Source organism: Schistocerca americana, chromosome 4, assembly GCF_021461395.2.
Source record: "Schistocerca americana isolate TAMUIC-IGC-003095 chromosome 4, iqSchAmer2.1, whole genome shotgun sequence".
NCBI lineage: Eukaryota > Metazoa > Arthropoda > Insecta > Orthoptera > Acrididae > Schistocerca > Schistocerca americana.
In genome coordinates this window covers 252,816,156-252,844,016 of record NC_060122.1, presented here as the reverse complement: position 1 = coordinate 252,844,016, position 27,861 = coordinate 252,816,156, and the positions used below count along the sequence as shown (strand labels likewise).

General features: G+C 43.1%; 1 long non-coding RNA gene across 1 annotated transcript; it reads left to right on the top strand.

Annotated features, from left to right (window-relative positions):
- The first annotated feature begins 16 nt into the window (after nucleotides 1–16).
- LOC124612828 lies at nucleotides 17–27,861 on the top strand. Its single transcript, XR_006979574.1, has 3 exons — nucleotides 17–75; nucleotides 25,406–25,546; nucleotides 27,711–27,861. It is a non-coding gene; the product is annotated as an uncharacterized LOC124612828 (long non-coding RNA).

Here is a 27,861-nt window from a genome sequence, read left to right as displayed (position 1 = left end):
GTCTCTTGTGGTGTCAGTAGCAGCGCATTAGCCCCAGAATCAAGACACGCGGAGGAAGGAGCTCTCGTTGCACAGGTACTGCCGATAAGCAGTTATTCTCTACTTCACATGTCTATATGCTATTTTGTCCTGCAGAAATATATCGTAGAATATTTCCCTAATAACATAAATCCATTTCCGGAGTTCCGCTGGATTCCGTAGCACTCCGTAGGTGACGTGTTAAAAAGCCGATAGCATTACGAAACATGCTTCTGTGGAGTTTCGGAATTTTCTGTGCAGAACTCGTATTTCTGTTCTGAGCCTAAATCACTACTTCATAAGCTAGGCATTCATACAATTTTGTCTTTTGGATGAATAGTACGTATAGCAATAGCCTAGCTACCTTTCCTCTACCATTTAATTTCGATATGAGTGTTGAATGGATTCTTGAGAAACGACGACTGAACGAAGAGGAGGTGTCTTAAGTGCCTGGTACTATTCAGATTTTTATGAGCTCGTGACTATCTCGCACAGTAGTAGCACTCAGTTTGTTACTTCAAGGATGTAAAACAGTACAGGGTGTTATTCGTAGATTTTATTTAACAGAGATTATAATTGCCGGCATCGTAGTTACAATTCATGAGAGCGTCCTGGTATTAAGTAAGTGCAGTTTCGCTTCGAGCGGGAAGGTTACTGTTTTTCTCACTTGCCGCAGCGTCGTTTGAGTGAAATATTCCTCGTTACTGTTGTTCTGTCTGCCGAGTGAGTCGTAGCGCTTCAGCTCAGCCTTACTCTCTGTTTGTGTCCGTCTACTTGCAGCGTGGTCGACCTCTCCGCTACGTCTACCATCGTTTCCACGTGTATTCCACGGAAAGGTACTGTGAGCTTTACTTTCGATAAAACAACGCGACACTTGCCACCAGGGTCTCTAGAAATCCACGACTGGCTTGTCGATGCAACTCATGTGAACTCCGATCACGTCCACACCTCTTATTTTGAAGCAGACGAGTACACATTTTACATGAAATTTATGGATCCCCTTCACGTTGAAATATTTCTGTCGCGACATGGTCCTCAAGTCCCGTTAGAGCATCGTTATTATGGTGTCAGTCGTAGATCCTGAAATTGATGATACCAATGTACGAGTGTTCAATGTCCCGCCGGAGGTAGATGGCCGCTTTCTAAAGGACATATTGACTCCTTATAGTGAGGTGAGAAACATCCGTCCTAACCGCTGATCTACTCGACATATATTATAGTGCTACAGTGGATTTCGTTTACTGGAAATGCATGTTAAACGCAGTATTCCATCACATTAACAAATGTACCGTTACCGCGTCCGTGTTATGTATACTGGTCAAGAAGGAACCTGCTTCCTATGTAATGAAAGTGGACACGTTCGGTCTAATTGCCTGCGAGGTATTTTTCACCATGTTCTAGAGAAATATGTGCCTATGAAAAGTATAGGGGAGGGAAAGGATCCACCTTGGTACAACAAACATATTGAGAAGTTACTGAGAAAGTAGAGAATTTTAAACAGTCATTTTAAACGTAGTCACTGCCCCCCTGACAAACAGAAATTATGCGAAATGAAAACAGCTGTCAGAAGGACAATGAAGGATTCTTTTAATGAATTTGAAAGCAATATTTTATCTGCAGATTCCAAAAATAACCCCCGAAAATTTTGGTCGTACGTAAAATCTTTGAACACTACTAATAATTCAACACCTTCTCTAGCTGACAGTACGGGTAATGTAACTGATGATGATAAACACAAGGCCGAAATTCTAAACCTAGCTTTCAAAAACTCATTTACGGTAGAGAACTGCAGCACCATTCCCCCTTTCAATCATCGAACAAACGAAAGGATGGTTGACATAGTGTTTAGTGTATCTGGGATTGTAAAACAGTTAAGATCGTTAGAGGCCAGGAAGGCATCTGGCCCAGACCGTAACCACATAAGATTTTATGCTGACTATGTTACTAATATAGCACCACTCTTATCCATCAGAGATCATTGGAACACAGGAAAGTTCCACAGGACTGGAAAAAGGTCCAGGTCATAGCAATCTATAAAAAGGGGAGAAAAATCGGATGCATATAATTACCGGCCAAATTCACTGACATCTATTTGTTTTAGAATCATGGAACATATTTTGTGTTCAGGCATAATGGCCTTTCTAGACTCTGAGAAGCTCATCTGCAGAAACCAGCATGGTTTTAGGAAACAGCGGTCATGCGAGACACAGATGGCCCTCTTTCTGCATGATATACAACAGGCTCTAGATACCAGCTCCCAGGATGATGCCTTATTTCTCGACTTTCCAAAGGCGTTCGACGCAGTTCCACACTGTCGCTTGCTACAAAAAGTGCGCGCTTACGGTCTGTCCAATGACATTTGCGGTTGGATAGAAAGTTTTCTAACAGAAAGGGAGCATTATCTCGTCCTGAACGGGGTGACTTCAACAGAAACAAGCGTAACTTCACGTGTGCCCCAGGGAAGCGTAATAGGTCCTCCACTTTTTACGATTTACATAAACGATCTGGTTGATGGTATTGACAGCGGCCTGAGGCTGTTTGCCGATGATGCTGTGGTCTGCAGGAAAGTAGTGTCACACGAAAGTTGTGAACAAATCAATGAGAATTTGCAGAAAATCAATGCGTGGTGTAATGACTGGCAGTGGTCTCTCAATATTAGTAAGTGTAACCTACTGCGTATAACTAGACGAAAATCCCCAGTGTACGAGTACAAAATAAATGCCTCGTCTTTGGAAGCGGTAACGTCCGTCAAGTATCTGGGTGTGACTTTTCGAAATGATCTCAAATGGAATGATCAGATTACACAAGTAACGGGTAATGCAAACTCTAGATTGCGGTTTATTGGTAGAATTCTAAGCGATGCAGTCCTTCGACAAAAGATATAGCTTGCCTTCGTTTGTATGGGTTGGTTCAAATGGCTCTGAGCACTATGGGAGGTCATCAGTCCCCTATAACTTAGAACTACTTAAACCTAATTAACCTAAGGACATCACACACATCCATGCCTGATGCACGATTCGAACCTTCGACCTTAGCAGTCGCGCGGTTCCAGACCGTAGCGCCTAGAAACGCTCGGCGACTTCTGCCGGCGTCTGTATGGGACCCTTACCAGTTGGGTCTGAGTCAAGAGATAGAGAAGGTCCAAAGAAGAGCGGCAAGATTTGTGACTGATACATTTAGCCATCGCGAGAGCGTTACAAATCTCATTGAAAGTTGGAAGTGGGCCACACTTGCAGATAGACGGCGCGCTAAACGGAAGGGGCTGCTCACTAAATTCTGAAATCCGATCTTCACCGAGGATCCCTCCGCGCGATCCGCGAGTGGAACAGTGGGGGGGGGGATATGACTTTGGCGCGAATTGTGCCCTCCACCACACACCGATTGGTGGCTAGCGGAATATATATGTAGGTCTAGAGGGTGATCGTATGATCGTATTAAGGCCGTCATTAGTGCAGTGTGGCAAATTAAGGTTAGCCGATCTTTTTACATCCACTCCCAAAGTCGGATTTACTTCCGTTTCGGATCGCAGGAAAGAAACCACCGATCTGATAATCGGGTAAATTTAACTAACGTTGGGTATTTACTTATGCAGACGGTTAGGTTAGGTTAGGTACCTCCGCAACTATATCAGAATCCCATTCCCCCAGGATAGAGCCTGCAACACTGACAAACAAGGGCGTCCTACTCACAATGGTTAGGATCAAGATTTGGCTGCGCCTTCTTCTACCCTAACCTCCTCCGCATCGATTTTATCCACTGATTTTCTCAGTGATCCGATACCTCCCGTCCGTGATACGATGAGTGGCGAAAAAGTTACCTCAGCATCCCTGCTGCACGCGAGGTGGCTCCTTCTCAGTTGGCTATGTGTGGAGAGGGAGCTGGGTGGCTCCCTTCCTCTTTGTGTACCCCGTTACGGTTTGAGAGACGTGCCAGTGTTTTCTTGCTCCTTCGCCTTCAACCGTTTCTCTGAATTTGACGCCTACAGCAACTCCAGAGGAGAATAAAATTAGCGACGAAGTATTACCTGTTACAGTGGTGGTTCCACAGACTGATTCCACCTTGGTGACTGGACCTGCATTACATGACACTTTTCTGAGGGGCAGGAAGCTGCGACTATGACCCCTCCCGCACCTCTCCCTGCAGTGTCCGCCACAGCACGTAGAGGACAGGAACGGCGTATACAACTGACCGTGCGGTGGCACGTAAGTAATCTAAGAAGAAAGGTTGCGATGACTGGGGTCTTGGTTCCCGATGTCTGATTCATCTGTGGATTCCGCAATGGACGTTGACGCCCAGCTGTCCACCCAAATCTGCAGTTCGTTCCTTACACCCCTGTACGGCTGTGGTCAGTGACCCAAGTCCACATCTTCCTTTCCTTAAATGTTAATCGTGTGCAATCATAATTGCGATTCGGTTCGCTGTGTCAATTCATTTATGATTCATGCGCAGATATCAAGAGGTGTTATTTAGCCATTTCTCCTTACCTGGTTTTCGTAAGATCTTTAATGTAGCACGCTAATATTCTACGGGCAATACCTTATTCTTTCGCATAGGCATTCCTATTGCTGAGGTGCAAATGTTGGCTTCTGGCATGGGCATAGGTTGTCAGCTTTTTAATGTTACCTTGGTTCTTTTATATGCGCGTCTGGCACTAGTCGCACAGTGGATCGCTCGCGTTTTTATACAGATGAAATTGTTTATCTGTTGCGTATAGTTCCCCGGGTATTCTGTTGGGTGATGATTTTAACTGTGCATTGCGTGCAGCAGATCAATCTCCAAATTTTACTTTCTCTAGTGAATTCCACGAGTTGGTCCGCTACTTACGTCTGAAAGAGATCTGGACATGTACATACCCGGCGTTAATTAAATTTACCCACTTTACTGCAACTTCTAGTAGCACATTAGACGGGTTTTACTTATCAGACTGCCTGCGTGATAGTATTCTTAATGTTGAAGTCGTCCCAGTTTCCTTTACGGATTACTACCCTGTAACTACAGCTCTCAATCGTGAAAGGCAACCAGTCAAATTGTTCCGCCCTCCTCATGGATGTTAAACATCGCTCACCTAGCTGACTCCTCTCTCTATGACGTGAGGCGAACCGTATGGGAGCTCACTCTACCGTCCACTGGGAAATGCTCTTGCTTCGTTGACTGGTGGACACAGCTGGCAAAATCGGGCTCAGGCAAGATTTGATACTTTTCTGTGCTACAAAGCGTGAGACTTCCGACGAACTTACGAATATTACTATTCCATCCTGAGTGAACTTTATGATGCTGCTGATCATGCCGCTCTGCGAAGTGCGGATATTAGGCTTGAAAGGCAGGATTGTTGACGTTGAAGAGGATACAAATGGAAGGTTTAAAAATGCGATTCAAGCCACGTTATTGGTGACGGAAGAACTGACTTCCTTATACCATTTGCTTCGGCATCAGACCCGTCGCCGGTGCCCTTGTATTAATTCTCCCACGTGTCGTAATGGCACAATCTGATACAGTGCGTGTCTTACACCCTTTTGAATGAAGTGCTGCAAGGTAGTGACGACCTCGTTCAAAGTGAGAAAAGTTGTTTTAATCCCCTGATAGCTTTCGCCCACTTATTTTGTTAAACACCGAATATAAGACTGTGGCGAGGGCAGTTAAAATGGTTCAAATGGCTCTGAGCACTATGGGACTTAACGTCTATGGTCATCAGTCCCCTAGAACTTAGAACTACTTAAACATAACTAACCTAAGGACATCACACAACACCCAGCCATCACGAGGCAGAGAAAATGCCTGACCCCGCCGGAAATCGAACCCGGGAACCCGGGCGCGGGAAGCGGGAGCGCTACCGCACGATCGCGAGCTGCGGGCGAGGGCAGTTAATAGTGAGATGTCGGCTCTGATGGAGACGATTGTTGCAAAGCATCAAAGCTGCGTAGCCGGCCGATGCGGCCGAGCGGTTCTAGGCGCCTCAGTCCGGAACCGCGCTGCTGCTACGGCAGCAGGTTCGAATCCTGCCATTAGCATGGATGTGTGTGATGTCCTTAGGTTAGTTAGGTTTAAGCAGTTCTAGGTCTAAGGGACTGATGACCTCAGATGTTAAGTCCAATAGTGCTTAGAGCCATTTGAACCACTTAAAAGCTGCGTACCTGGTCGTACCATTTTTACCCCTATAGTCGAGTGTCGTGACGTAGTTTTCGTGGCTGCTGTAATGTCCGTCCCTTGTGCCCTTAGCTTTCTAGACTCTGATAAGGCATTTTATCGTGTTAATCGAGACTTTTTGCCTCGGATTCTGGAGGCAATTGACTTTACTGTTGACAGACGGTGGTTGCTCTCTGCTTATGGGTATTTCATTTTGTTGTGTACATAATTTCGCGTAGTCAGCGCGTGGTACAACTTTCCCACTAGAGCGCAGGTGCAGCACTCGTCCGTCTCCTCACTACGAGATAGCGCTGCCTTAGAGACGGACCAAATTCTGCTTCCGCCGATCCGCGTATTAGTATGTAATGCAGCCAATGAGATTGCAGCTAATGTGGAACCTTTTCTCCTCGCGGATCACACTTGCGCAGTGATACCTGACCGTGCGAGGTATTATAACGAGTGTACAGACCTCTGATCAGTCAGTCTGCATTAGTCTGCATTAGTCTGCATTAGTCTACATTAGTCCGTACCAGTCTATAGTCAAGTTTCAGTCTGCACCTAATAAGATTATCATATTCCTGTACATAGCCAAGAAGATAAATGTATAGACACTTTTGTCAAGTATCAGAGATACGTGAGAATAAGATTAACGTACCAAGACCAAAGGAACTTGAGATTGTCAATTGTAAATAGCATCCAGAATCAAGTTAAGTAGGGTTTATGATTTTTATTATTTTAATAAATGTGTGTGAAAAATAATCAAGTTCTGTTTAAAGTTGGTCACTGTCAATCTGCTACTCTAAGCGTGCAAGTGGCATTTCTATCGTATGACCTAACGGCAGAAGATAAACACACCACGATAAGACCACGAGACATATTGCTGACACTCGCCTACTTCGTTAGAGCGACAAGTCAAATAATCTGAAGGTGTGTGTACCGAAGATCTTACAGTACGCACACCACACATCTCGCTGGTTGTTAGTGGCCAACTAACGTCCCCATTAAATATCCGTCGGAGAGTGCCTCAAAGCAGCCCGCCGTTGACGACTTGGTAAGTGTTGTGTCAGGTGTCCTTACTTCGGATCTAGCAACCCAGATGAAAAGTTGAACACTTTCCGGAGGGGCTATAGCTGTTCGTACATACGCGGATTACGTGATGGTTCTGCTCCGCAGTCCTGCGGAGACACCTCGACAGAAGGCTGTAGTCAGTAATTATTGTTGGAGTTCAGGAGCACTACTTAATGAAGGAAAATGCAGGCTTCTTACTTTGCGAGGTTTTCATGATGTGGTTGTTCCAAGAGCTACTGCTGTTGATCGGAATACGTATCTTGGTATCATCATTGATCGTTGCTTACTTTAAATGGCGACGCTCAACTGGGAGTCTGTAACGAACAAAATTCAAGAAGCGATACTAGAACATGAAAGGCGTCCTCTTAACACGCTCCAGAACGTCCGAATACTTGATACATATGTCTTACACAAGGCTTATTACGTGGCCCATGTCTATCCGCTTCCCTGGATGATGGCGAAGAAACTACAGCAGTAGCCTGGTCTTTTGCTATGGAAAAGACATATATTGCGCTTACGGTATGAGGTGGTGACGAATCCTGGTTTCTTTTGGAGGTTGGGCCTGACTTATATACGAATGAATACGCAGATGCTACATGTGCGACGTACTGTTTTGACGATGACTCAAGAATCTCACACATTCACAGATGTCGAACGATGACTTCCTGGTCGATGAGGGAGGCCTGTATCTCACTGGAAGAAGACTGTAGCAACAGCACTTTTATAACCCAAAGGACACGCTAGAACATGTAAAAAAGGTAAATGGTGGTACGTTACTGTGGTACTTCGTTGTCCCCATCAACCCTGTTATCCTTCAAGACATCATATAACTGGAATGGCTATAATGTTGATAATAACGACAATTCCTACAAACTGACGCACAATCTGATGTAGCCCACTGTAGCCAATTCTCTGCGTCTTGTTAGCCACTAGGTTTACTGTCATAAATGAAATGCCTGCATCTTTGTACAGTTAGACAGCCGATGAAACTCAAAGATCTGTGCAGTTCTCCGAGTACGGAAACACCCACCAAGCAGCCGCCTGGGTACGGAATCCCCGACAGTGCTGTGTTTCAGAAGAAGCAGTGACTAGAGAATGTATGCAGTGTGGTGTAAATGTCAGAACAAAGAAAAATAATCAATCGTATTTTATATTCCGGATTCAAGATGGGCATGTAAAGCTGTTATGGGACTGCATTCTTTCTGTTGAATTTTGCCTAGTCATCAAATATACGTTGTCTAGGAAACCTGCTTCCTCGAATCGCTCGACGTACTCAAGTGAATTCGTATTAATGTGTTCTACTACGAAAAGAAAATGACAATACCTAACTTCGTGTTCGTGTTTAACAGATGTGTCGCAAGCGAAGGACGACAGTCAAAATAATAAATCTCTACAGTATAACAATTCCAAGTTCTATGTACGAGTAGAATGTACAAGCAAAGTAATGGACTTTGACACTTCTATCTAGCTGCAAGTCTTCAAGCTGCTGTAGAACTGGCCGCGCCCAGTCGGGCGCAGCGCTTATGTTCTCTTTGCATAGAAGCCACTGCTGTCGCATTGTCGTCCTGAACAGGGGTCCGTCAGTGTGCTATCGACTGACGTCTTTTTCACAGCCCTCTCAGCTCTCTCGTTCCTGACTGGCATGCCGGCGCTTGGCTTTAAGCCGTAACACTTTCCGTTGTACAGTAAATCGGAATCTAGGACATCTGAATTGAAAACTCGTCTGTAAATGGAAATATCCGTCTGGGACAAGCAACCGCCACGTCATCGACTCTCTCAATTAGGGTGACATTGTTTGATCCAATCCTGATCGTAGTGTTGTTTAGTTAATCTATTGGTATTTCAGTTTGAATTAGATTATGTAATGTTTAGATTATGTGCCAGTTGTCACCACTGACAGCAACCAGCATGTTTCATGAAGTACTTTATTACAGCAATTTTCGGTTACGTGATTTGCGAATCGCTTGTCCAGAGCCTAGACAATCATATGACATCAATACCTCATAGAAACAGCGTGTCACATAATAGAAGGGATGTTGACAGTCTCTATCTCCACTAGAATACTAGAAAATTAGATCCCCTCTACATTTGGACTACGTAATAAGAATCTTCGTCCCAAATGAGAAATCGTAATTAAGAGGCAATTACAAGATGTTTGTAAACGTACGTAAACATATGAATTGGCACTCACAATTTCAAGTGTGGCTTCTGCTGCGTTCAGTGGTGTAAATGAAAGAACTTGAGATACTTACTGAGTGGGTCTCAGTGTATTGTATTGGATTCGATTGTTAGGTCTAGCGGTTCTAAAAGCCAGACCGTGGATATTAACACACTAAGTATAGTTTGGTTTTTACGTAATTCTTTCAAGAAATGGTAAATTCTTGGCACTCCGTAGGGTCTCCATTATCTTAAACCAATGTGTTTAACTCAGAGTGAGAGGGAGAGAGAGAAACTACTGAATTACGCTCAAAATCTCTCCAGCCTAAACTGAAGAACAGGTCTATCGTTTACGAACTTTCCGTGCAACACGACCAGCAGGCTGCTGGGGTGCGCGTCTGCTGAGCGACATTCTTCGGAGCAGATTGTATACTATTCTCTGCAAGCAGCAAGGCCAGTTCAAAAACATTGGCGTTTTTTTTTAAACGACTGTATTAATTTGCTAAAAGACAGCTGTCACTTTCTTTTCTCTCTGCAGCCTGGCACAGTCCTAGTCTGTCAGGAAAATTTTGAACAGCACTTAGCTGCAGAGTGAAACATACAGAGTACAGCAATGTGATAATGTGAAACAGTATTAATCGCTCTTCCGCGGCGGTGGAAGTTTTCTAATTTTTTTTTAAATCGTTCTGATACTGGCCTGGGGCAATTTAGTTATGATACTGGCTTCAAATGGATTGTTCTAAATTAAGAGTTCCTGTAAATACGTTAGATTACGACCTTAGAATGACTTCGTGTCTAAATATTTTGAAACTGTCTTTCCTGTTGATTAATGCTATTTAGTATAGGGTTTGTTTCAGCTGAACGAGTCGGGGATTTCGCATGCAGAAAGTCTTAAGTGACTTGGTGATTTGATTTGTATGCCGTCCTGTAGATTCCTTCCCCTCGATAATGGAAAAGTATCTGACGTCATCAAGGTATAAGAGCACAAGAAAAATTACGCTTGTATGAATGACAATCTTCTTGTGATTAGCGCAAGCAACCGCGGTAATGTTGATTGAGTTTGCAAATTCTGTTTACTGACAGTATTTATGCCTCACATTTCCAATGTCAAAATTCTTCACACGTAATGTCAGTTCAAAAAATTTAGAGATGGGTTCTAGCCATAACTGTTTTAGTATTGCTTTCTATCCATTATATGATATATAAAGACCAAATGCCTGCGTATGTTTACGTACTGTTCGCAATATTAAAGAATTCGTAGTCTTTCTCAAACTTTTTAAGATCTTACTGCACCTGTGAACAGGGTTGTATATTTGTGACGGAGATGACTGTAGGAAAGTGATAGGTCACAAACGTAATACACCCCGTTACAACTTCTCACAAACATCACTCTCATTTACATCTCTCTGCGTCTTTTTCCTCACGGCAGATTTTTCAATTGTAGAGGTGCAACTGCAAGAACTAGTAATTATTTAGGATTAAAATATACTTGCTAGCCTTCAGTGATTTCAAACATTTTCATTATCATTTTCAGAAGGCATATACCGTGTTTGCAACGTTTAGCTAGAGTCAGTCCGAACAAATACTAATCGTCAAGTATTTCATGCGACGCCCAATGTCGACGGGAATGTCAGTTTGTTTATCGTTGCGAATAAAAATATACTTAAAACGTAATTTCACGAGCACCTACTGCTAGAGTGATTCCAAGTTATTCTAGTGCGATATTAGTATTTTTCGATATGTGTTGCCATGAGCAGCACAACACGAAGAATAAATGGTTCAAATGGCTCTGAGCACTATGGCACTTAACTTCTGAGGTCATCAGTCCCCTAGAACTTAGAATTAATTAAACCTAACTAACCTAAGGATATCACACACATCCATGCCCGAGGTCACGAAGAGTAACCAGTATTCCAGCACCGACGGCACCGCCCTGGAACGCGCTCACTGCTGCCGCCATGTAGCAGCGCTGCTTAGTCGCTCTTGGAGTACTGGTTGCTCTTCATCTTCGCTCCCATTTTAGTCGTTGAATCGACATGTATCTATCTGCATCGAAAGTCATTCTAAAGATAGAAAATCTTGTTGCAGTCCAAAGGTGACATTAGGACCGAAGCATTACACTTATAGTGTAGCTGGCCGAATTGCAGTTTCCTAATCCGTCGCAAATTTCTCGTAGCAGCTCGTTTTGGAACACTAGAGCCTACAGATTTAGCGGCTAACCTCTTCTTCTGCTTCCGTTAGAAGCGCAACTGCTACATGCTCCACGGAGCTGAAGTTATCTGCTGTTTCTGGAATGTTTGGAGTGAGCACGGAATTTATCCCTTTAATAATGACGTTCACAGTGTTCTCGCCCAGATGTTTATCAGTGAGATTAATTACTGGATGACGCCATCCATCGAGTCTTGCCTTTTTCGTGAAAGTGATAGAATTTTGTCTATCTGGTGTCCAGAAATTTTCAGCTCCTCGATTTTGCTTCTGAGCGTGTCGTATTTTGAACCCATTCGTAATAATATGTAAAACATTCTCGGTATTCTTACCACGTCAGTTCTGGATAAAATTTCGAGCTTTAGGCGATTATCTCCATCGTCATCGTCAGGAGCTGACTATCTTCATTGCTGCTGTGGTATCCTTTTTCATAGCCCGTGGACGGCTTCTGATTGGTCGGCTTATGATTGGTCGGCGATTACGTACTGCTGTTGCAGACGATGTCCCTGTGTGCGCCGGTGGCGCCACCGCTTCCGTTGGAACGTAAACCTTGGAAGGAACGTCTCTGTTGCTTCTCTGCATCAAGCGCTCGTTTCCGTGCACAGCTCAGATGGTATCCGCTATCGTGGTTAAAGTTATTTTGGCTCGTTCTTATTTCAACAGCCTCCTTCATAACAGAATCCCAGTCAGTGGAGGCATGGGACAGAATTTTTTGTTACATCGAACAATATTTTATGTTTGTTTGTGAGGCTGTGCTACGCAATTGCCGATTTCTCCAGTTCTCTATTTTTAATATGGCGTTGGTGTTCTGCTCAGCGGTCGGAAATGGTACGAATCGTCTGACCTATATAATTGCTTTCACACTCACAGGGTATAGTGTAATCTACAGGGACCCCTGAGGTCGAGATTGTCCTTAATAGGGCGCATCATCTCCTCAATTTTCTTAGGAGAACGTAAAATCGGTCTTATACCTCTTCTACGCAGGACTCTTCCTATTTTTCTGGAAATCGCGCCACATAAAGGAAGAACCGCAATCGGTAATTCATCCTATGAGTGTGCAGCATTTTCACGTTTCCTTTTTTTTGGAAAACGCTGCCTTTATATCGCGTGCACCATAGCCATTCATTCGGAACACGTACTTCAGGTGGTTAATTTTGGACCTTAAGTGGTCCTCCTCAGAAACAGTTTTTGCTCTGTATACCAATGTGCTGAAAACGGGTCTGTTCTGAGCAGGATGATGGAGACTCTGTTCATTCAGGTATAAATCGGTATGCGTCGGCTCACGGTTTACAGAGTGGCCAAGACACCCGTCCACCTGTCGTTCTACTAAAACGTCTAAGAAAGGCAGTCTCCCTTCCTTCTCCATCTCGACAGTGAACTGGATGTTCGAATGTATGCTGTTCATGTGTTCCATGAATTGTTCAAGAGCTTATGCGCCGTGTGGCCAGATCATAAATATATCGCCATTGTAACGATAAAATAAGGATGGACGGAGGGGATCCGAATTGAATGCATGTTCCTCAAAATTCTCCATAGAAAGTGTCCGCCAGTGATGGAAACAACGGACAGTCCATCGCCATACCTTCCGTCATTTCATAAAATTTGTTACCATACAAGAAGTAGGTGTCGTCATCACGTGCCGGAACAACTTTATAGTTTCAGGAGGAAAATGCTGGCGGATCTTTTTCCGTATGCGACAGCAAAACGTAATCGCCGACCAATTATAAGGCGACCAATCAGAAGCCGTCCATGGGCAATATAAAAGGCTACCACAGCAGCAGTGAAGACAGTCGGCTCCTAATCATGACGATGGAGGTAATCGTCGAAAGCTCGATATTTTATCCAGAACTGACGCGGCAAGAATACCGAGAGTGTTTTACTTATAAGTGCCGTCGTGAAAAACTTGGTTCCCATTCGTAATAATCTTCGCAGAGTGTAACCGACATGTAAAAGAGAAATGAAGCAGCTCTGTTGAAGTGACTATCGTCTGTCGGGTGTTACGAGTTCTGTCTCGAATTAGTGCCGGGCTTTCACTGTGCATGTATTGGCTACTGTTGAGTTCATGCGATTCGATTTTGGTGAATGCAGGCCCAACCTTTTCATCATAACAGATCCTTAGGAACTGGGTAATCGATCTGCTTCTCCAGAGCTTACCCAACTTGTATCCGCTCTGGAACATCCCTGCCCAGCAGAATAACCTGAAAGGATTGGCTTTTGAAAGGCTAGTGTGGTGAGGATTGACAAGGGAAAGAAAGTTGTGAACTTTTTATTATTATTACTATCATTTTTGTTGCTATTTCGATGGGGTCACCAAGAACAATGTTAAATGGTTCAAATGGCTCTGAGCACTATGAGACTTAACATCTGAGGTCATTGGTCCCCTGGAACTTAGAACTACTTAAACCTAACTAACCTAAGGACATCACACACATCCATGCTCGAGGCAGGACTCGAACCTGCGACCGTGGCGGTCGCGCGGTTCCGGACTGAAGTGCCTAGAACCGCTCGGCCACAGCAGCCGGCATAACTTTAAATGTTATTACATTTGGCAGTGAACTTTTCTGTCTTTGAAGCTCAGATTACCTTCATTTTTTTGTGAATGGACTTGCTTACGTTCCTCCGTCAAAAGAGCAACGCGTTTTCTTGTTTTTTTGCTCATCTCGGTGTAGCACGTTCGTTACTATCTTGTACTCCAAACAACGCCGTCGCTGATGTCTTCGGGTTTGAGGTGTAGAGCAGGAGGGTTTTTTGATATTGTGGTTCTGGAATGCGAATTAAGAAAGTGAAAGATCTTTTGGGTCACCCTGCCCCCAGCCATTCGCTTATTCCTGGGCCCGCCACGGCGTGCCACACTTCTTCACGCATGCAGCGTGTGCTGGCCAGCGCCAGGCCTGTCATTCGGCTCTGCTCGGCTCTTCTCGGACGCACTCGGAACAGCGCGACATTTCATTTAGCATTGTTGTCCGGCATCTTTAGGTCGGCACAGCTCCCTGAGCTCGGCAGAATCGTAGTACCAGCGCTGTTTACCATTCGGTATTTGGTCATGGTATGAAGAAAATTGACAGGCCCAGTGGCTATTTGCCCAAAAAGAGGCAGCCTATCACAATCCTTTAAAACGAATGGAAATGGCAGAAGGGAGGGATGACAGTTCTCAATTAGCATAAGCGACGGGTATTGCTTATTTGTATGGAACGACATTACAGTACCACACAAAGAGAATTTATACATTTTTATGGCAATTAAAAAGCACAAAAACTGCAACGATCGACAGATGGTACTTGTTGTTTTGCACATCAAGAGGCACTTTGTGCAAAATTTGCAGGCATGGAGCACTTAAATTGGGGGTACGAACAGTAAAATCCCTGAAATCGTACCAGTGATTCAATTGTCAGAGACAATTTTCAATGGAAATGAATGAAGAGTATGATGACTTCAAATAATACTACAAAGTACGTTGGTTTAGTGAAGCGGCATGCCTGAAACCATTTTCCGATTTGAAATACGCTGTTGTTGAATTTATGAAGGGAGAATAAGTTCAGGAAGGAAAATTAGAGCATCAGAAATAATGGACTGCAGACTTCGAATTTTAAGTGCACTTGACTGCGCACTGACTACTGTAAACCGTTGCAAGGTTATTTCTTTCAGATTTGATGAAGCTGCATTCGAAAGGAAAATCGCCTTATAGACGGGACACATTCTAATAAAGACAGTACTGTTCCCTTAGCTCACAGGTGTTAAAGAAGGTGCGAAGTTTGAAGAGTTCATTGTAGCCTTGCGCGAATTAAAATAACGGTTTTATAAAGGTTTTGAGAATACTGTCAGTCTTATACCTAATCTCTAGATGTTTTAGAGTCCGTTTACCTTTTCAGTTGAAAGGGACCCTTTGCATGTGCAGACATAACTGACTGACGTGCAAGGTAATTTATGTTTCAGTGACAAATATTTTTATGCTAAAACTGTCCAGGACGTCTACAACGCTTTATTCGCGCAGATATTTCAACTCTCAATAATGAGGCTACAACAGTGCTACAATATTTCGATCGACATACTTACAAAAGACTTTTCTTCGATTACGAAACTAAATAAGTCACGATTACGTCAGATATTGAGTGCGAATCTCTGTGAAACTGTCTGTGTCTGTCGGCATGCCGAGAGTTTATACTAGATAAATATTATATTACACTACTGTCCATTAAAATTGCTACACCTAGAAAAAAATGCAGATGATAAACGGGTATTCATTGGACAAATATATTATACTAGAACTGACATGTCATTACATTTTCACGCAATTTGGGTGCATAGATCCTGAGATATCAGTACCCATAACAACCACCACTGGACGTAATAGCCGGCCGGAGTGGCCGTCCGGTTCTAGGCGCTACAGTCTGGAACCGAGCGACCGCTATCGCAGGTTCGAATCCTGCCTCGGGCATGGATGTGTGTGATGTTCTTAGGTTAGTTAGGTTTAATTAGTTCTAGGTTCTGGGCGTCTGATGACCTCAGATGTTAAGTCGCATAGTGCTCAGAGCCATTTGAACCATTTTGGCCATAATAACGGCCATGATATACCTGGGCATTGAGTCAAACACAGCTTGGATGGCGTGTACAGGTACAGCTGCCCATGCAGCTTCAACACGATACCACAGTTCATCAAGAGTAGTGACTAGACTATTGTGACGAGCCAGTTGCTCGGCCACCATTGACCAGACGTTTTCCATTGGTGAGAGATCTGGAGAATAGGCTGGCCAGGGCAGCAGTCGAACATTTTTTTGTATCCAGAAAGGCCCGTACAGGACCTGCAACATGCGGTCGTGCATTATCCTGCTGAAATGTACGGATCGAATGAAGGGTAGAGCCACGGGTCGTAATATTTGAAATGTAACGTCCACTGTTCAACGTGCCGTCAATGCGAACAAGAGGTGACCGAGACGTGTAACCAATGGCACCCCATACCATCACGCCGGGTGGTACGCCAGTATGGTGATGCCGAATACACGCTTCCAATGTGCGTTCACTGCGATGTCGCCAAACACGGATGCGACCATCATGATGCTGTACACAGAACCCGGAGTCATCCGAAAACATGACGTTTTGCCATTCGTGCACCCAGGTTCGTCGTTGAGTATACCACCGCAGCCGCTTCTGTCTGTGATGCAGCGTCAAGGGAAACCGCAGCCATGGTCTCCGAGCTGTAAGTCCCTGCTGCTGCAAACGTCGTCGAACAGTTCGTGCAGGTGGTTGTTATCATGCAAACGTCCCCATCTGTTGACTCAGGGATCGAGACGTGGCTGCACCATCCGTTACAGCCATGAGCGGATAAGATGCCTGTCATCTCTACTGCTAGTGATACGAAGCCGCTGAGATCCTGAACCCTCCGATTCCATATTCTGCTAACAGTCATTGAATCTCGACCAACGCGAGCAGCAATGTCGCGATACGATTAACCGCGATCGCGATTGGCTACAATCCGACATTTATCGAAGTCGGAAACGTGATGGTACGCATTTCTCCTCCTTACACGAGGCATCACAACAACGTTTCACCAGGACACGCTGGTCAACTGCTGTTTGTGTATGAGAAATCGGTTGGAAACTTTCCTCATGCCAGCACGTTGTAATTGTCGCCACCGGCTCCAGGCTTTTGTGGATGCTCTGAAAAGGTAATCATTTGCATATCACAGCATCTTCTTCCTGTCGGTTAAATTTCGCGTCTGTAGCACGTCATCTTCGTGGAGTAGCAATTTTAATGGCCAGTAGTGAACATCTTCAGCGCTCCCAAAATAATTAATTAATATTGAAAACTTGTATCGTTTGCGATCTATGTGGCTAAGAAATGTGAAATGTATAAACCAAGTCACATGCAGTGTGACAGTACTGCCATTTAAATGCGGCGCGTTTGCTGTTTTGCGCTCTTTCCCTCCTCGCGTTCAGACAGCGTGGCATGGCGCTAGGAAAAATGTGAAACGTGGCTGAGGGCTTTAGCACTGGGGCCTGGGCATGGCCAGCGAGCCGAAATCTAGGCCACCCTCGGCTTCTGTAATATTCGTTTTTTGTTATTCTAGTTCTCATTATTATTATACATATTTGCCCCTAGTTTATACTACACAGTGGTAAGAGGCGCATCACACAATAAATATTTACACCAGATGGTTCACACCGAAAAATATTTGTCTCTAAAATCACACAGATATACAGTGAGAGGACAAAAGTCATGGCATGGCGATATGCAAACCGTTTTCGTTCTACGGTGGTTTCAGTTCAGATGCTTAACTCATCCTCTTCCGCTTGAGGAAATGAATTAGGAGCGAAGCAGTACAATTATCAGGTAACAATTCCGAAGGAAACACAGTTTTTTAGTACAAACACTTAAACATAACATGTTTATATCTTCCAAAACAAAAAAAAGAACGGAGTATACTGTAGGTACAGAACAGTACTCATGCAATATAATATCAGGCAACTGTCTGACGTAGTACACATCATCCTGTCTATCCTATTGCATACCAGGGCAAGCAACTCTGACACTTTTCTCTTTCGCTCAGCAGACGTGGGCGCATTACACATCTGACTTGAAACCGTCGTAGAACGGGAACGGTACGTTTCCGGATATGGGTTCCATTTCAAAATATTATATACTCACTCCACTCTAAAAGTCCTATATGTCAGTAAAGGGAATTTGCGAACACCCTGTATACAGTGTCGCGTCAACAGGGTATAAAAGGACAATGCATTGGTAAAGCTATCATTTGTAGTCACTTGATTCATGTGAAAACGGTTGCCGACATGATAATGGCTGTACGTCGGGAGTTAAGACTTCAAACTCGGAATGGTAGTTGGAGCTAGACGCGTGATACGTTCTGTTTCGGAAATGGTTAGGGAATTCAGAATTCCAACATACACAGTGTCAAGAGTGTGCCGAAAATACTACATTTCACGCATTACACGGTGGCCGAGGGCATTCGCTTACCGATTGAGAACAGCAGCGTTTGTTTACAGCTGTCAGTGCTAAAATACGAGCAACTCTGAGTGAAATAACAGCAGAAGTCAATGTGGGACGTAATATGAACGTAATATGAACGTAATCAGGAAACTGCGGCGAAGTTTGACGTTGATAGGCTATGGAATCAGACGACCAAAATGAGTGCCTTCGCTAATAGCACAACATCGCATGCAGCATCCTCCTGCGCTCGTTACCATATCGGTTCTACCATAAACGCCCGGAAAACCGTGGACAGATCAGATGAGCACTGTTTCAGTTTGTAAGTGTTGATAGTAGTGTTCGGATATGACCCAGACCCGCCGGAGCCCTGGACACCATTTGTTAATAAGGGACTATGTAAGCTGGTAGTGGCTCCGTAATGGTGTGGGCTGCGGTACAAGAAAACTGAATAGGTCTTCTGGTCCAACTGAACTGATCATTATCTGGAAGTAGCAATGTTCGGCTAATACGAGATTATTTGCAGCCGTTCATGGACTTAATGTTCCCAAACAACGATGGAATGTAAACTTTCTGGCAGATTAAAACTGTGTGCCGGACCGAGACTCGAACTCGGGACCTTTGCCTTTCGCGGGCAAGTGATCTACCAACTGAGCTACCCAAGCACGACACACGTCCCGTCCTCACAGCTTTACTTCTGCCAGTACCTCGTCTCCTACCTTCCAAAGCGGTCCGACACACAGTTTTAATGTGCCAGGAAGTTTCATACCAGCGCACACTCCACTGCAGAATGAAAATGTCATGTTGGAAACGATGGAATTGTCACTGGACGTCAAGTGTTTGAGATTTATTTGAAGAACATTCTGGACAATGCGAGCGACGGATTTGGCCATCCAGATCGCCTGACAATACGTTAGTTCGTCCAGTCTTAGAGTATTGCTCGTCTATATGGGACCCTTACCAGTTGGGTCTGATTCGAGAGATTGAGAAGGTCCAAAGAAGAGCGGCAAGATTTGTGACTGGTACATTTAGCCATCACGAGAGCGTTACGAATCTCATAGAAAGTTTGAAGTGGGACATGTTTGCAGATAGACGGCCCGCTATACGGAAGGGGCTGCTCACTAAATTCCGAAATCCGATCTTCACCACGAACTTTCAAATCGTGCAATAATCACCATTCAAAGATAAGGGAAATTAGAGCTCGTACTGCGGCGTTCAGACAGTCGTTTTTTCGTTTTTCCCTCGCGCGATCCTCGAGTGGAACAGAGGGGGGAAATATGAATTTGGCGCGAATTTTGCCCTCCGTCACACACACTGCTTCGCAGCTAGTGGAGTATATATGTAAAATGTAGATGTAGACAGAATTGCATCGAACATTTATGGGGTATAGTCAAGAGGTCATTTTGTGTGCAAAATCCTGCACTGGCAACACTTCCGCAATTGCTGACGGCTACAGAGGCAACATGACTCAGTATGTCTGTGGAGCCCTCCTACGACTTCTTAATCCATGACACGTGGAGTTGCAGCTCTAGACCAGAGAAAAGGAGGTCCGACACGATATTGGGGTTGCGTTCCATGACTTTCGTCACCTCAGTACTTGGTCTCAAGGGTCTAAGAGCAGATATTGTGATAGGTACTGAGTCAGGTGTGTTAGATATTCTTTCTCTTAGTCGATTATTCTTCTCTGAAACACGTCATAAGCTTTATGACCTGATGTTTTCTGCAAGGTCTTAACTGCATCACTAAGTCGAGTACACCTATCAGTACTGACTAACCATTTTGTTTGGACATGCCCATTCTTCAGTAAGTGACCTGCCGCCAAATGGATAACAAGATTTAATGGATTGGTCGTGGCACATGTACTTGGAGGTACTAACAAACCTAAAAACATTCTGTGCCTAATAGGTATAACTATTACCCTCCATATGCAGCGTATGCTGGTGTAATGTTGTTCAGTACACTGCACTCAGACAAAAAAAAAAAAAAAACTGGACTTATACCCTGTAACGCAATGTATATAAAATGTGTACCCTAATTAATTTCAGACCGGACGAGAAATGATAAATTGACTTATTATTAATAATATTCACATGTCAGTTACTGTAAAAGAAAACAACTTTCACAAAGATATCTCTTAAATGTTTACTACTTTTTGGGTTAACATTCAGTAAATTCTGCTATATTTTCTGACCCTGACAATTTGCCATGTCACTCAAGAACCTTGTATTGGCCTTCAGTGAATTATGGTTCATGGTGAAGCTGACAGTCTGTTCTTGATGGTAGTGTATGACAATAATGTAACAACAATTATTATAAATTAAAAAACTTTTATTCATTTATTAACACCATTTTCATAAAGATTAAACTTAAATAGGCTTGAGCTTCTTTTTATTACATATTTATTTTAGTTTTAAGGCTGAAGCATGCCCTTGTCTGGAACGTAGACGAAATAGTTAAATAATAAGTATTTGGGTTCTTTCTGGACTTAGGCTCACGCTATATGTACATTATGATTGACAGCTGTGAAACATTAGCAGCAGGCGAGCGACAGTGGCCTCATCGTGATTCACAGGTGCTTCCGCTTTTTGTATTTACTTTTTATTTCTTCTACAGTTATCCACTGAAAATACCACAAAAAGTTTAACAATATTGTTTCCAAATCAAATACTGAACATTAGGATATAATTTTTTCCATTTTTTTGAGAGAAAAAAGATGGAAAACGAAGAAGATTAACATTAAGTTCTAAAAATAGTGCATGAATACCATCTCAGACTATGCATTATTACCGTCATTTTGAATTTTATTTCAGAATTTTACTTTGAAAAGGTTTGAGCTTCAAATCTCAAAATCGTGGGATTTTATGCAATTACAGTTACTCTGACCCTTGAACAACCTGCAAGCGATTGTTCATGGCAGCTGCAAGTTTACCAAATATATTGTCTCACCTTCTAATTTAGAGAACAGAAAATTGAACCCCCACAAACAAATGCATGACTTCCTGCTGTCTGTGGTGAAATGGAACTGCCTGTTGATATAAATATATACAGGTTGTAACTCTTGTCGGGGCAGATACTTTTATATGTGGTACCTTAACATCTACACACAACAGTGTGTCGGTTATTGTCCCCTGCACGGAACCGTCTTCCCAAAAACACACCACAACCTGTACGACCTGATTTTGTCTACATGGTCGCACTGCACCGTAAGTGGCCTATGCCTGTCAGTATACACTACACGTTTTGCATTCACGCATCCAAACTGCAACACCTGTCCTGCTACCAAGGGGGAAGTAAGCATTAATGGCTTGCTCTAGCAATATCTACTTGGAAGTACTAGCCAACTTAAAGACAATCACTGTTTTTTTTTTGTCACCAGTCTTCTGACTGGTTTGATGCGGCTGCCACGAATTCCTCTCCGGCGCTAGCCTCTTCCTCTCAGAGTAGCACTTGAACCTCAATTATTTGTTGGATGTGTTCCAATCTCCGTCTTCCCCTACAGTTTTTGCCCTCTGCAGCTCCTTCTACTACCATGGAAGTTATTCCGTAATGTCTTAACAGATGTCCTATCATCCCGTCCCTTCACCTTATCAGTGTTTTCTACATTTTTCATTCCTCTCCGATTCTGCGTAGAACCTCCTGATTCCTTACCATATCAGTCCACCTAATTTTCAACATTGGTCTGTAGCACCACATCTCAAATGCTACGATTCTCTTCCGTTCCGGTTTTCCCACAGTCTGTGTTTCACTACCATACGATGCTGTACTCCAGACGTACATTTTCAGAAATTTCTTTCTAAAATTAAGGCCGATATTTAATATTAGTAGACTTCTTTTGGCCAGGAATGCCTTTTTTGCCATAGTTAATCTGCTTTTGAAGTCTTCCTTGCTCCGTGCGTCATTGGTTATTTTACTGCCTAGGTAGCAGAAATCCTTAACTTCATCTACTTCGTGACCACGAATCCTGATGTTAAGTTTCTCGCTGTTCCCATTTCCACTACTTCTTATTATCTTCGTCTTTCTTCGATTTACTCTCAATCCAAACTCTGTACTCATTAGACGGTTCATTCAGTTCAGCAGATGGTGTAATTCTTCTTCACTTTCACTCAGGATAGCAATGTCATCAGCGAATCGTATCATTCACCTTGAATTTTAATTCCACTCCTGAACCTTTCTTTTATTTCCATCATTCCTACCTCGATGTACAGATTGAACGATAGAGGTGAAAGGCTACATCCTTGTCTTACATACTTTTTAATACGAGCACTACGTTCTTGGTCGTATGCTCTTATTATTCCCTCTTGGCTGTTGTACATATTGTATACGACCCGTCTCTCCCTATAGCTTACCTCTACATTTTTCAGGATTTCGAACATCTCGCACTATTTTACATTAAGTCTTGCTTCCATTGTCAACCGCAACGTCAGAATTGCCTCTCTCGTGCTTCTATTTTTCCTAAAGCCAAACTTATCTTCATCTACCAGATCCTCAATTTTCTCTTTCATTTTTCTGTATGTTATTCTTGTAAGCAGATTGGATGCATGAGCTGTTAAGCTGATTGTGCGATAATTCGCCGGCCGCGGTGACCATGCGGTTCTAGGCGCTCAGTCCGGAACCGCGCGACTGCTACCGTCGCAGGTTCGAATCCTGCCTCGGGCACGGATGTGTGTGATGTCCATAGGTTAGGTTTATGTAGCTCTAAGTTCTATGGGACTGATGACCTCAGATGTTAAGTCCCATAGTGCTCTGAGTCATTTGAACCATTTTTTGCGATAATTCTCGCGTTAATCAGTTCTTGTCGTCTTCGGAATTGTGTGGATGATTTTTTTCCGAAAATCAGATGGTTCATCGCCACACTCACAGATTCTACACACCAAAGTGAATAGTCGTTTTGTTGTCACTTCCTCCAATGATTTTAGATCTTCTGATGAAATGTTATTTATCCCTTCAGCCTTATTTGACCTTAAGTCCTCCAAAGATTTTTAAATTCTGTTCTAATACTGGATCCCCTGTCTCTTCTAAATCGACACCAGTTTCTCCTTCTATCACACCAGACAAATCTTCCCCCTCATATAGGCTTTGAGCGTATTCTTTCCACCTATCCGCTCTCTCCTCTGCATTTAAAAGTGGAATTTCCGTTGTACTCGTAATGTTACCACCCTTGCTTTTAATGTAACCGAAGATTGTTTTCACTTTCCTGTATGCTGAGTCTGTGCAACCGACTATCATTTCTTTTCGATGTCTTCTCACTTCTCCTACAGGCGTTTCGTTTTAGCTTCCCTGCACTTTCTATTTATTTCGTTCCTCAGCGACTTGTATTTCTCTATTCCTGAGTTCCACGGAGCGTTTTTCTACTTCCATTTTTCATCAATCAGCTGAAGTATTTCTTCTGTTACCCATTGTTTCTTCCCAGTTACCATCTTTATACCTAATTTTCCTTCCCAACATCTGTGATGGTTCTTTAAAAAGATGTCCATTCCTCTTCAACTGTACTGCCTACTGAGCTATTCCTTATTGCTGTATCTATAACCTTAGAAAACTTCAAGCGTTTCTCGTCATTCCTTAGTACTTCCGTATTCCACTTCTTTGCGTATTGATTCTTCCTGACTAATGTCTTAAACTTCAGCCTATTCTTCATCACTACTATATTGTGATCTGTGTCTATATCTGCTCCTGGGTACGCCTCATAATTCAGTATCTGATTTCGGAATCTCTGTCTGACCATGATGCAATGTAACTGAAATCTTCCCTTATCACCCGGCTTTTTCCGACTATACCTCCTCCTCTTGTGATTCTTGAACAGATTATTCGCTATTAATTGCTGAAACTTATTACGGAACTCATTTAATCTTTCTCCTCGCTCATTCCTTGTCCCAAGCCCATATTTTCCTCTAACCTTTTCTTCTACTCCTTCCCCTACAACTTCATTCCAGTCTCCCATGACAACTAGATTTTCATCCCCCTTTCAAAATCCTCACACACTTTCTCTATCTCTTCATCTTCAGCTTGCGACGTCGGCATGTATGCCTGAACTATAGTTGTCGGTGTTGGTTTTCCGTCGATTCTGATAAGAACAACCCTGTCACTGAACTGTTCACAGTAACACACTCTCTGCTCTACCTTCCAATTCATTTTCTGTTGCTGTAGATATAACCCTATACTCATCTGAGCAGAACTCCTTGTCTTCTTTCCACTTCACTCACTGACCCCTACTATATCTAGATTGAGCCTCTGCATTTCCCTTTCCAGATGTTCTAGTTTCCGTACCACGTTCCACCTTCTGACATTCCACGCCCCGACTCGTAGAACATCCTTTCGTTGATTATTCAATCTTTTTCTCATGGTAACCTCCCTCTTGGCAGTCCCTTCCCGTAGATCCAAATGGGGCCTATTTCGGAATCTTTTGCCAATGGAGAGATCATCATGACACTTGTTCAATTACAGGTCACACTTCCTGTGGATACACATTACGTGTCTTTAGTGCAGTGGTTTCCATTGCCTTCTGACTTGTAATGGCTATAATTATAAGACTTAACGTAAAGACTGATGTAATGTTGTGCGGTATAACGCCTTAATCACCAACAGAAGTATTTGCACTTATACCCATTACCCTCTGCATATTTAAAAACTTGTTCGTAGGGGATACCGTCATGCAGTATATACTATATGACGTTATTAGTCAAATGTATCTGTGACAGAACGCACACACACACACTAATCTTGCCACGTGAGGCTCATATTACGTGGATGGTATCTATCAAAAAGTATTAAAATTATCGAAACTCCTTATCCAAATATTCATTTTACACGGAATACATTTACATAAATCTTTATGAGCTATCAACATCATTTTTAGGAGGTCATAAAAATAATGTTATGGTTCTCCTCTCTGTGGCAGGTATGGCGTTCGAGTTCCCAACAGAAGAGGAGAAGGCGCTTGTGCGACAGCAGCTGGGGACGAGCGAGGAAGATATCCGGCAGGCACTCGCCAACATTCGCAACTGGCTGCAAGTACAGCCACACTTGCCCGATGTCATAGGTCAGCATGTCACCACCACCTCACCGTATTCTGCCGTTATGCTTCTGATTAGCGGTCCACGAAGCTACAGAAATGTGCTACTGAACAGTGATCTTATCACTACACTGCTACCATCACATACAAAAAGTTCTCTGTGCTTTGCTGATATTTACAGGAGGCTGGAATCTGAAGAAACAAGTAATGTTTTGTATCCCCAAAACACTGCTTTCTAACCAGCATGGGGACAGTTGTGCACCATTTGTCGAAATTGTCCGGAATACATTATTTCATTTTCAAGTCTTAGTGCCGAAATGTAACAAACCACATATTTTCTGTAACTGGAACGTAACAATCTCCCTACTGACTCTTGATAGCCTTGTGCGATGGCTTCAGAAATGTAAAGCTCGATAACCAATGAATGGAGACTCGAGAGCTATAGCCAGTCGTAGTTTTGTTTCCTTGTTCAAAAATGGTTCAAATGGCTCTGAGCACTATGGGACTTAACTTCTGAGGTCATCAGTCCCCTAGAACGTAGAACTACTTAAATCTAACTAACCTAAGGACATCACACACATCCATGCCCGAGGCAGGATTCGAACATGCGACCGAAGCGGTCGTGCGGTTCCAGACTGTAGCGCCTAGAACCGCTCGCCCACCACGGGCGGCGTTTCGGTGTCATTTGACTTTTGTAAGTAAGTTAAAATATGACTCGGTTAGAAATCCCAAAATATTTGTGGCCAACTACCCTTACACCAACTATAACTGAAATGGCGAAGCGTTTAGAACATCCCTTGGGGCATTATTGAAATTTGTACCTCATGTGTGTTTCGAATCTTTCTCTTAATTTTTGTGAGACTATGAGTTGAAACTTCACATTTGTTACAAGTTAAATATTAGAAATTTTTCTAAGTATTAAAAATTTTGCTTTCGAAAGCAAACAAAACGGGCAGTTTTTCGTAGTATTTTCATAGCAAATGCGATGCGACACGGAACTGCAGAAAGATCCATTTCTAATCAATGTTTACCGCTAATCACAGAAAAAACATTTTTTGTTTTGTTGATCAGTTTTCGACTTAAGGAATGATAAGTTTGAAATAATCAACAAAACGGGAAAAATTCAAACTTTTTCCGTAACCGCAAAACGAAACCCAACTGGTTTAAAGAAAATGAGAAAGACCTAGTAGAGTTAAAGATTTCAGAAAATTCACTTATCGATCGAAAAGCTTAATTAATTACTAAAGATGAAGACATGAGGTTCCTAGACAAATCCACACAACTCGGAAGAAGAGAGGAAAAAAAGATCAGAAAGAATGAAGAAATAATACGCCCTAAGAAAAGAACAACGCACAAATAAATGTCTGATTCAGCATACCCCAAAGAGGGTGAAACAAAAGAAGAAGAAGAAGAAGAAGAAAATTAAGAATAGATCTTTCAGCTGATTTGAGAAATTGTAGTGGCCTAAACCGTTGATTTTTGGAGGAAATTAATTTAAACCTATTTTATTACGCCTTGGGAAGCTAGCTCTGCAGGTAGGACATGCCGCAATAACGTTGTAACTCCGAATTTTCAACACCCGATGTCATTTTCATTAAATTATGCAATAGACAACTTTATATTTCACTGTCTTCTGAGTAAACAAAATTCAGATACCTTCTCAGTTATGTGATTGGTCCTTAGTTTTCAGTAGTAATTCTGTCAGCAAATATAATGAAACGCTCGATAAAACACCAACTGCGTTGCCAATATTTACCGTTGCGTTGTGGCTTCCCTTCAAGAGGTTGCGCTACTAATAATTTTGAATTCTTTATCTCAATTTTCCCACCTCTCGTTGTTACTCCTTGCCCACATCCGTGAACCACTTGCCTGAGGTGCGGCTTTACATCACGTCTGATGTTTTCCACAGTTAATTGGTTCATTCATAACGTGGGGTAGCAGTAGAAGTGTTGGAATTGTTGTAGTGATCCATCTGAGTTCTGCTCCGGTCGCAGGTTCGAATCCTGCCTCGGGCATGGATTTGTGTGATGTCCTTAGGTTAGTTAGGTTTAAGTAGTTCTAAGTTCTAGGGGACTGATGACCACAGATGTTAAGTCCCATAGTGCTCAGAGCCATTTGAACCATTTGAACCATCTGTGTTCTCTGTAATTTACTGCTTGAGTCTCACCATATTTGTCTCGTTTCGCAACAGATGACGAGCGGCTGGAACGCCTATACATCAGCTGTAAATGCAGGACTGAGTGAGTGAAGCAGATACTGGATGCCACCTACACGCTGAAGAACAAGTTCCCCGAACTCATGCTGAACAGAGACCCGCTAGGGGAAGACATTATCACAGCTTT